We start from the raw sequence: 9132 nt of genomic DNA, 5'->3' as shown, positions 1-9132 counted from the left end.
CCAAGCGATAAATGTTTAAAACTCATAGTGCTCCAATAATCAGGACGATAATTTGAAGAAAAAAAATATTAAGACCCTAAAATAGTTTAAAGAAAGAAATCGTCAGGGAGAAGATAAAATGGAAGAATAGGGTTAATATTTAGAATTCAGATAACCAAAAGAAAGTAAATAAAACATTGAATAAACCTAGCCAATAGCGAGATAATTATATCGAGCCCAACTCTAGTTTATATTATATCAGGTCAGGCTAGGTTAGGTTATAGTGGGTACTGTGAAGCCCCGCTTTCAGGGAAAGCACCATTATTGGTTGCTAAATTTTAAATTTCAGGTGGCTTCGACTGCAGCCGAATATACAGTGTGTTTTTTTTATGAGAACTTTTTTGAAAGCAATTTTACCCCACTTATAGTTATCAGAATTTAATGATTAATGGCTTATTTTCTTCGTTTTTTAAGGCAATTAATAGAACAACAACAAAAATATTTCAGTTTTTATTTAAAAAGTACAGTAAAATCTAAAATTCAAAACTTAGGTGTCAACATCTAAAAATAGTTTTAGCGCATTTTTCTTATGCTCAAATAATCAACCTTTTGCAAGAATGGCTGCTAAACACTTCAAAGTTAAGATATAGAGCTAAAAATGTATACAGATACTATTAGGAACATGTACTAGAACATATCAAAGTTTGAAGGTCATATCTCAACCAGGGAGAGAGTACTGGCCCCCCAAAGTCGACTACAGAAAATCCATTTTTTAAAGAAAAATGCGCTAAAACCATTTTTATATGATGACACCTAAGTTTTGAAATTTAGATTTTACTGTACTTTTTAAATAAAAACTAAAATATATTTTTGTTGTTCTATTAATTGCCTTAAAAAACAAAGAAAATAAGCCATTAATCATTAAATTCTGATAACTATAAGTGGGGTAAAATTGCTTTCAAAAAAGTTTTCATAAAAAACACACTGTATATCTTGAAAGAAATAAATGAAAGATTTACCTATTGCACATTATTGTGTCTATGATTTTTCACCTATTTTTTACCTGTATTAGTAGCGGATCTACTCTACTACAAGTCAACAAATTCGATCATTAGAATAATGGCTTACTAGTAAATTATTTGCAGCTTTGTTTGCATTCAAATTTGTAATAGTTTAAAGATTCCACCAGAAGCTTTGCTACTAATGTAAGTAATTGTCCTTGTACATTTTTCTAAAATGTTTTCCTCTCCCTGGTTGGTGTATATATGCATCTTTCTAGTGTGTCCTGTGTATTTCTACCCCTCCCAAGGGACTTGAGAAATTAGTTAAACAGTTGTGGACCATCCCCTTTTTTGTCCCTCCTAAACCCTCCATTTTAATGCAGCTTCCCCTGTCCACATGCTCCATGCTAGTTAGGTTCTTCAATGGATTACCGTTTATTGTAAAGCTAGTTTGCTTTAAATCAAGTATTCTATTAGTGTATCTTATAGGTTGTAATTATATTTAATAAAATGTTTACTGGTTTCTCCAAATCACAGTAATCTATTCCTGTACTTTACTTTTTGTGTTGGATTTAAATCAAATATTTTAAAACATAACAATACACAGTAACCTATTCCTATATCTAACTGCTTATTTGGTATTTAACAAAATAAAGTAAAATTGAACATTAACTATCTCAATGCACAGTAATCTATTTATGTATCTAACTGCTTGTGTTGGTTTTCAAAAAATATTGTAAAATAGAACATAAACTATCACAAAACACAGTAATCGATTCCTGTTTCTAACTGACTGTGTTGGCATCCAAAAAATTGTAGTAAAAGAGGCATAAACTATCACAAAACACAGTGATCTATTCCTGTATCTAACTGAGTGTGTTGGTATTCAACAAAATTTAGTATTATAGAATATAACTATCACAAAACACAGTAATCTATTTCTGTATCTAACTGCTTGTGTTGGCATTCAACAAAATATAGCCAATGCAAACTTTTTCATCTTCCCCATATATGCCAGAGAGGAAGAGGACAATAGTAAAATAATCAACAACCACTTCTTCATCTAATATTTATAACATACTGAAAGCAAATAAAGATTTAGGGGGGAGGATGAAAATTTATCGTCTATTGTCTCATCCCTGATTTCCTTCATATATGCACTACTACGATACATAGTACATATACATGTGGCAGGGGCGTATTTAGGGGACATTGTTTTAAAATATATTTGATTTTGAGTTGAAAATAAAAAAGTGAATAAACAATCAGCTTAAAAAAAATGAGTAAGATTAAAAAAACGGACGGGTAAATTAGATTCAAAGTTCTTGCTTGTTAATTACGGGAATTTTCCCAATAAATGTTGGTTGCTTATCTCTTTTAGTGGCCAATCAATTATTGAGTAGCTTTGCTTCTACTAACAGAAGATATATTGATGATTTGTGGATGATTTTAGAAATTTTGTCTTGGGTACGTTTAGAGTACACTAGCAGATTTTGGCCTAATTTTGAACATTTATACATTAAGGCTGTTTAAATGGTGCTGCTATTCTATAATTGTGGTACTCTGCTCTTCTATCTCTTTTTAAGTTTTCACTCCATCATGCTCTAGCCAACCTAAGATTTACTTTGCTGCTGTGAAAGATAGAAGGCTAAAATTTTCCTCCTTATATTTATGCATTATTTACCAATTGCTGTCAGACTACTTCTTGATTACCTATTTAGTCCGTTTTCCTTTTGAAAATTTTCTTTCACTAGTGTATTTTTTGTGTGAATATATGTTTCAATATTAAAGTATCTACGCTACATATAGACACTGTTGTCCTTGTTATGTTATAAATACCAAAAAAGGAAATATTGATGATCTATATTTTAATTGTTTACCATATAAATAAAATGTTTATGTTTATTTTGATATAATTACAGATATAAAGGTAATTGATTGTCTTACAGCTACTCATTCTATATTCTGTTGAAGGGGGGGGGGTATACCCCCCCCCCCCCGCCTCCCTGAAATACATTTTTTATTTTTTTTCCTACCCTAAAAATGTGGCCATTTCTGAAAAAAAAATCTACAATTCTCTTTAAAAGCTGATATGCCGTATATTTATATTGACATGTAAGTTTAAAGTTCAGCATTACTGCCACAAACCTATAGCCACAATGTAACGTACAGTATTATGTAACCTTCCTTCACAAAACAAGACAATTCTATTATCCTAAGGGGGTAGATACTTTTAATTTACTTTATTTGTAATTGGGCTATGCTAATGGTGTTCGTTTTCTTTGTTTAATTTCATAATTCAAATGCTTTCAATTAAAATATCAATATGTTAATTAACTTATGCAAGCTATTCTGTTTAAATAGTTTTAAAAACAAGTTACTCTAAATTAATTTTGAGTTTCTAGTGTATTTAAATTGCATTTAACATATACAAATATATACTTTGATGTCAGAATCGCATTGTTTGCCCTCTTTGAAGCCAAATTATTATGAAATGTCCTTATTTAGTATGTAAATGTTTTAGAACGCATTTTGAACCTAAACTTTAGTTTTATATATAAGTGTAAAAGTGCTTTCAATAACACACTTAATGGAGATTGTATATTTTTCTTTTTCTCTTTTCTAAGTGAACTATCCCTAAAAATGTCCCACACTATACTTTGCTTTGATTATTAAAATATTCCCTAAAAATCAACAAAACAAACAATAGTTTTTGAGATATTACAACCGTCAAATAACCATCACCTAGTATAAAGCACAATTTAAGAGGAATAAAACAAAAAAAATATAACCAGAAAAGTATTTTTGGAGAATCAGAATTTTGTGCAACGCGCTTATAAATATAAATGGTGCTCAGATAGAAAGATAGTTGATAGATGATGAGTGCAAAGTATAAATTCCTATTTCCATATTACACCAAATTATTAATTCAGAATTTAGTCCCAAACTTACTGGCCCTCTCTCCTTCTCCCTCTCTCTCTCTCTCTCTCTCTCTCTCTATCTCTCTCTCTCTCTCTCTCTCTCTCTCTCTCTCTCTCTCTCTCTCTCTTTTGTTTTATCTCTATTCTTTCTCGCTTTCTCTACGGTTCCATTGGAATTCAGTCCACACGGGATTCAACCCACGGAATTCAGCCCAGCGGGATTTAACCCAACGGTATTCAGCCCACACGGGATTCAACCAACGGGATTCAGCCCACACGGAATTCAGCCCACATAGGACTCAACCCACGGAATTCAGTCCATACGGGACTCAACCCACGGAATTCAGTCCATACGGGACTCAACCCACGGAATTCAGTCCATACGGGACTCAACCCATGGAATTCAGTCCACACGGGATTCAACCCATTATATATATAAAATTACCAGTTTTCAAAAATATTTTTTTTAAATTTGAGAACTAAAGTTTCAGAAAATTTTTTTAAAAAGTTTTGAAAAAATTTATATAAATTTTTTTACTGTAGAAATTATTTTATAGAATATGCTTTATAAAAAAATTTGAGAAAAAAAGAATTATTTTCTAAAAATTTGTTTCTCAAATTTGAAAAAAATATTTTTGTTTCAGTCCACACGGAATTCAACCCAATATATATATAAAATTCTCAGTTTTAAAAACAAATAATTTTTTTTCAAATTTGAGAAACAAATTTTTAGAAAATAATTCTTATTTCTCAATTTTTTTTATAAAGCATATTTTATAAAATAATTTCTACAATAAAAAAATTTACATAAGATTAAAAAAAAAATTAAAAATTTTGTTCTCAAATTTAAAAAAAAATATTTTTTTTCAAACTGGTAATTTTACATATATAATGGGTTGAATCCCGTGTGGACTGAATTCCGTGGGTTGAGTCCCGTATGGACTGAATTCCGTGGGTTGAGTCCCGTATGGGCTGAATTCCGTGGGTTGAATCCCATATGTACTGAATACTGTGGGTTGAATCCTGTGTGGACTGAATACCGTGGGTTGAATCCCGTGTGGGCTGAATACCGTTGGGTTGAATCCCGCTGGGCTGAATTCCGTGGGTTGAATCCCATGTGGGCTGAATTCATAGTGTGTTAAACCATAAACTCTCAAAGCCCATCCCTTATCTATTCGGTGTTAATACAATTAAGTAACTTAGACTAATGAAGTAATAAACTCCTGTGACTTTTCACCTTTTATATAGAAACTGATATAAATGAATCTGAGCCATACTGAAAAATCATGTATCTACGACTAATCAAATAATTCTGAAATTTGTAATCATAGCAACCTTTTTTCGAACATAGTAATAGTGTCTAACTTTTTATCTTTGTGACGTAACAAAAATCGAAGGATGAGGTGGGAAAGGAAACCCCTAAAAAAAGAGATGGATTTTTGTTACGTCACAAAGATAAAAAGTTAGACACTATTACTAGGTTCCTTTTTTCTATTTTTAACTCAGTTTATAATGCATTTTTTATATTATTTTTGCGTATTGCTTTTATGCGTTTTATTTGTTCTATATTTCATAAAAGTATCTTTGTTTGTACCATATTCTAGTTTTTAATATTGTTAAAAGCGAAGCTTTTCTATAATTAGGGTCGGTCCGTCCGTACGTCCGTCCGAGATAGATAGCTTTTATTCGTTAATTTAGGCATGTTAGAATTGTCCTATCGATTTCAAACTTTGCATGATGATTCCTGTAGTAGTTGGGTACGATTTAGAAAGCGTAGCAACTCTATAATCATTACCAGAATGTCCGTACGTCCATTTTAAACATGTTGATTTTTCTACTTTTTAACAACAAATTTTCAAGTGTTCTAATTATCCGTTTGATCTGATTTTTGGTATATTGATTCCTGGGACAACAAAGAACAATATTATAAGCGAAGCAACTCTATAATCAAGTCCAAAAATGTAAGTATGTCCATAAACATTATCCTGCTTCAAGCAGTTTTTCAACAAATTTACTTACAATTTTGCTTCGGCTCTTACACTTTTAAATTCTGATTATTCAGTTCAGATACTATACAAGTGTTAATGTCCGTTTGTCCTACCGTTTCAGTGCTTCGCTTTTATGGATGTTGTCATCCTTGTTATATTTCAAACAAGTTTCCAATGACCAACCTTTCCCAAGATCTCAAGATGCAGACAAAAAAAACTTGCCATTTTATAAAATAGAAATATTAAATTTTGGTTGTTTAGCAAAGGCACTCTTTATTCTACTTATCATGAATTCTAAGCGCTACCATCTCCGAATTTAATATAGGAATGTGTGTCTTAAACGTACCCTCACTCATTTTAGCTTTCAAACTTTAGGCGGTTTCTAGGGTTATTTATTTTCAACATTTACAGCTGGAGTTTCGTCCATATGGAAAGCAAGGCTTATTTCTAATTTGGGTAAACCCATACATATGTTTCTTTTTGAATAATAAACTATATATTAATATCTAAAACATTTTCATTTACAACCATTTTTAGGCTATTAAAAAATCGATATTTAGCCAGATATAATCACTCCAGTAAAAAGATATTTCAAATTGTGATTCCTATAAGAATTAGGTAGATTCGAACAGGAAATCATGTTTTCATTAGGAATCTTACATTATATTTTATCATTATTGAAACAGTTGATCAATTAGTTTTTATGAAAACTTTAAAATGATTTTCTGATTAAAAGCTTAAATTGTTAATGTTCGTATCACCAGCTTTGTCAGGTCTTGCTTTGTAAATCTATTGTGATTATTTGAAGATTAAATGGCTGGAAACCCTGGTGTCTTTATACCTCCGTGACTCCTTGTTTCTAGCTCCCAGAGTCAATTTAAACAATACTCTTTGTGTAATGTTAATCAAACTGGTGAAACACAGATACACATTATATACATAGTGTATATGTGTACAGAAAGGGATAAAGGGATGATTTAAGAACAGAATTATTACAGACCAGCAACTCTATAACCAAAGCAAGGCTGCGGTTTGGTAATGGTCAGATGTAGCAGCCACTGAGCCGCTGTAATTGTAGGCTATACGCAGCTGAAAAGCAAAACCAGGTATATATTTCTTAATAATCAAGGCAATTTTTTCAGTATCAAAGCCACTTTATAATTTAAGTTGTCTGTCAAATATTTGTTGTACTTTTTCATAAGTTAGTTTTTCAGCTAATTTCAAACTTAAATCTTCATTTATTTATGGCTTTAAATATATATATTTAACACAAAACAAAAGCTTTAAAAAATGAGGGTCAGTTTGAATGATTTTTAAAAACTAAAACAGATTGAGCAGATTGCTGAGGTTAAAAGTCAATTGACATGACCAAAAATTAGGAACAGTTAAGCAAAAAATTGCATCATCCTCGTATAACATAGTAATAATAAGTAATATTGTTTGTCCATTAAGATATCATAAACCGCAGAACCGATTGTGGTTCTCCATTTTGGAATGTATCCCAACCGGTATAGTAACGGGTTTTTATATGTATTTTTCAAAAGTTTGTTTAGTGCTTTCCTTTAAATTCATGTCAAACCCAACTTCCATGTTTTTAATTAATTAAATATAAGGGAAGAAGGTAGGTATTTCTTACGTATAACCCTAGCCATTGGCCCTAACACTGACTAAACCTACGGAGCCATAACCTTGCGGGGTAACCAGTTCCCAATATACCCTAACCTAATCGGAACTAAAGTAATAAACAAACAAAAGAACAAAAGACTACCCTCCCAATTATTTTCAATTTAATTTTAAAAAAAGGAAAAAGTTCTATACTACCTAATAAGTTTCAACTAATTACTTTTTTTCTAAAACATATTGATTAGAAATAAATGTATGTTATTTTGATCTATTTTGATAAATAATTTTTATCTCAAACGAATGGAAACACGTAAAACACGACAAACTACACGGATATTTTAAGGAAAACAAGGACGACAGCACACAAAAAATGCAGCACACAAAAAAAAATATAGCACATCAAATGGTTAAATGGATGTAAAATATACCTGGATATTATGCCAGGGGAGAATTGTCGTCAATTGATCTTGATACAATAGAACCCATTCAAGAAGTTCGTTCATACAGTAACAGGGGAGGGAATGGAGTAAAGGGGATGGAAGGAGGAATTGTTATTTTTGCCCACTGTGTTTTACTTTGTTAGAAAACATGAAAATCTGGTGTAAGATCTAAGTGATAATATATCATGGCAAATTGTAACTAATTACTTAACCTAATTAACAAAAAAATAGCTTTCTCTTGCTGCGCCACTTGTGGAACTAATTATTCTCGTTATAAATCATAAGAGATAAGACAATGGACGATGAATTGATTTACATTCCCAATAAAAAAATCTGTAGATTAAAAATTGAGGATATTATTTTTTTGAAGCCAACCAATGAAAGTCAATTAAAGTACCCAACGAATAAGTGGATATCAGTGTATTTTACAGTTCAATATCCCTTCTCTCCATGCAAATTATAAAACCTTGACAGCATACAACCAAACAACAAGGCAAGAACAAATTCTAGAGTAGCTGGGCCAATAAGACCTGATCAATCAGAGGAATTATTTGGTAAAGTTCAGAGATGTCAAATCATATTTCCCTCATCAGTCTAATCTAGACAAAGCCTCCCCTGTCATGTCTTTTTTTGGCTGTTATTATATCGACAAAAGACTATAATCATAATGTCATAAGAATAGCGTCATGTCGATGATATGTATAGTCCTTTATAGTCGACATAAACTATAAAATATGTCAACAAAAGGCATTTTTTTTTAACAGGGTTGTATCTCGTCCTATTTGGCTTCCAATCATAAAAGTGCTCCATATAGGGAAACTTTTCCATGGGCTAATACACATATACACACAACACACACACACACACACACACACACACACACACATACATGCTTACACACACACACATTCACGCACAAACTTACACCTAGAGAAAATGTAATCTAGTGCATGGTTGCTTTTCTATCCTATTAAACCAAACGAATTTTGGTTGACATTCTTATTAAATAGCTTATGTCGACAATTAAAAAGTATAGATGATTCAAGATCAGATTTTCCGCTAAGAATTAAGAAAAGAATCTTATATCAACAATTATCCGAAAAACCCTATTCTAATAATGATCAATGTTAGTTTAATGCTATCACAGAAGATTAGCAGGGCAGGCATGAAAAGTTTTGTT

The sequence above is a fragment of the Acartia tonsa genome, chromosome 7, assembly GCF_053477335.1.
Source record: "Acartia tonsa isolate MP-2025a chromosome 7, ASM5347733v1, whole genome shotgun sequence".
Classification (NCBI taxonomy): domain Eukaryota; kingdom Metazoa; phylum Arthropoda; class Copepoda; order Calanoida; family Acartiidae; genus Acartia; species Acartia tonsa.
The sequence above is the reverse complement of the archived record's forward strand: the minus strand, read 5'-3'. Positions refer to the sequence as shown.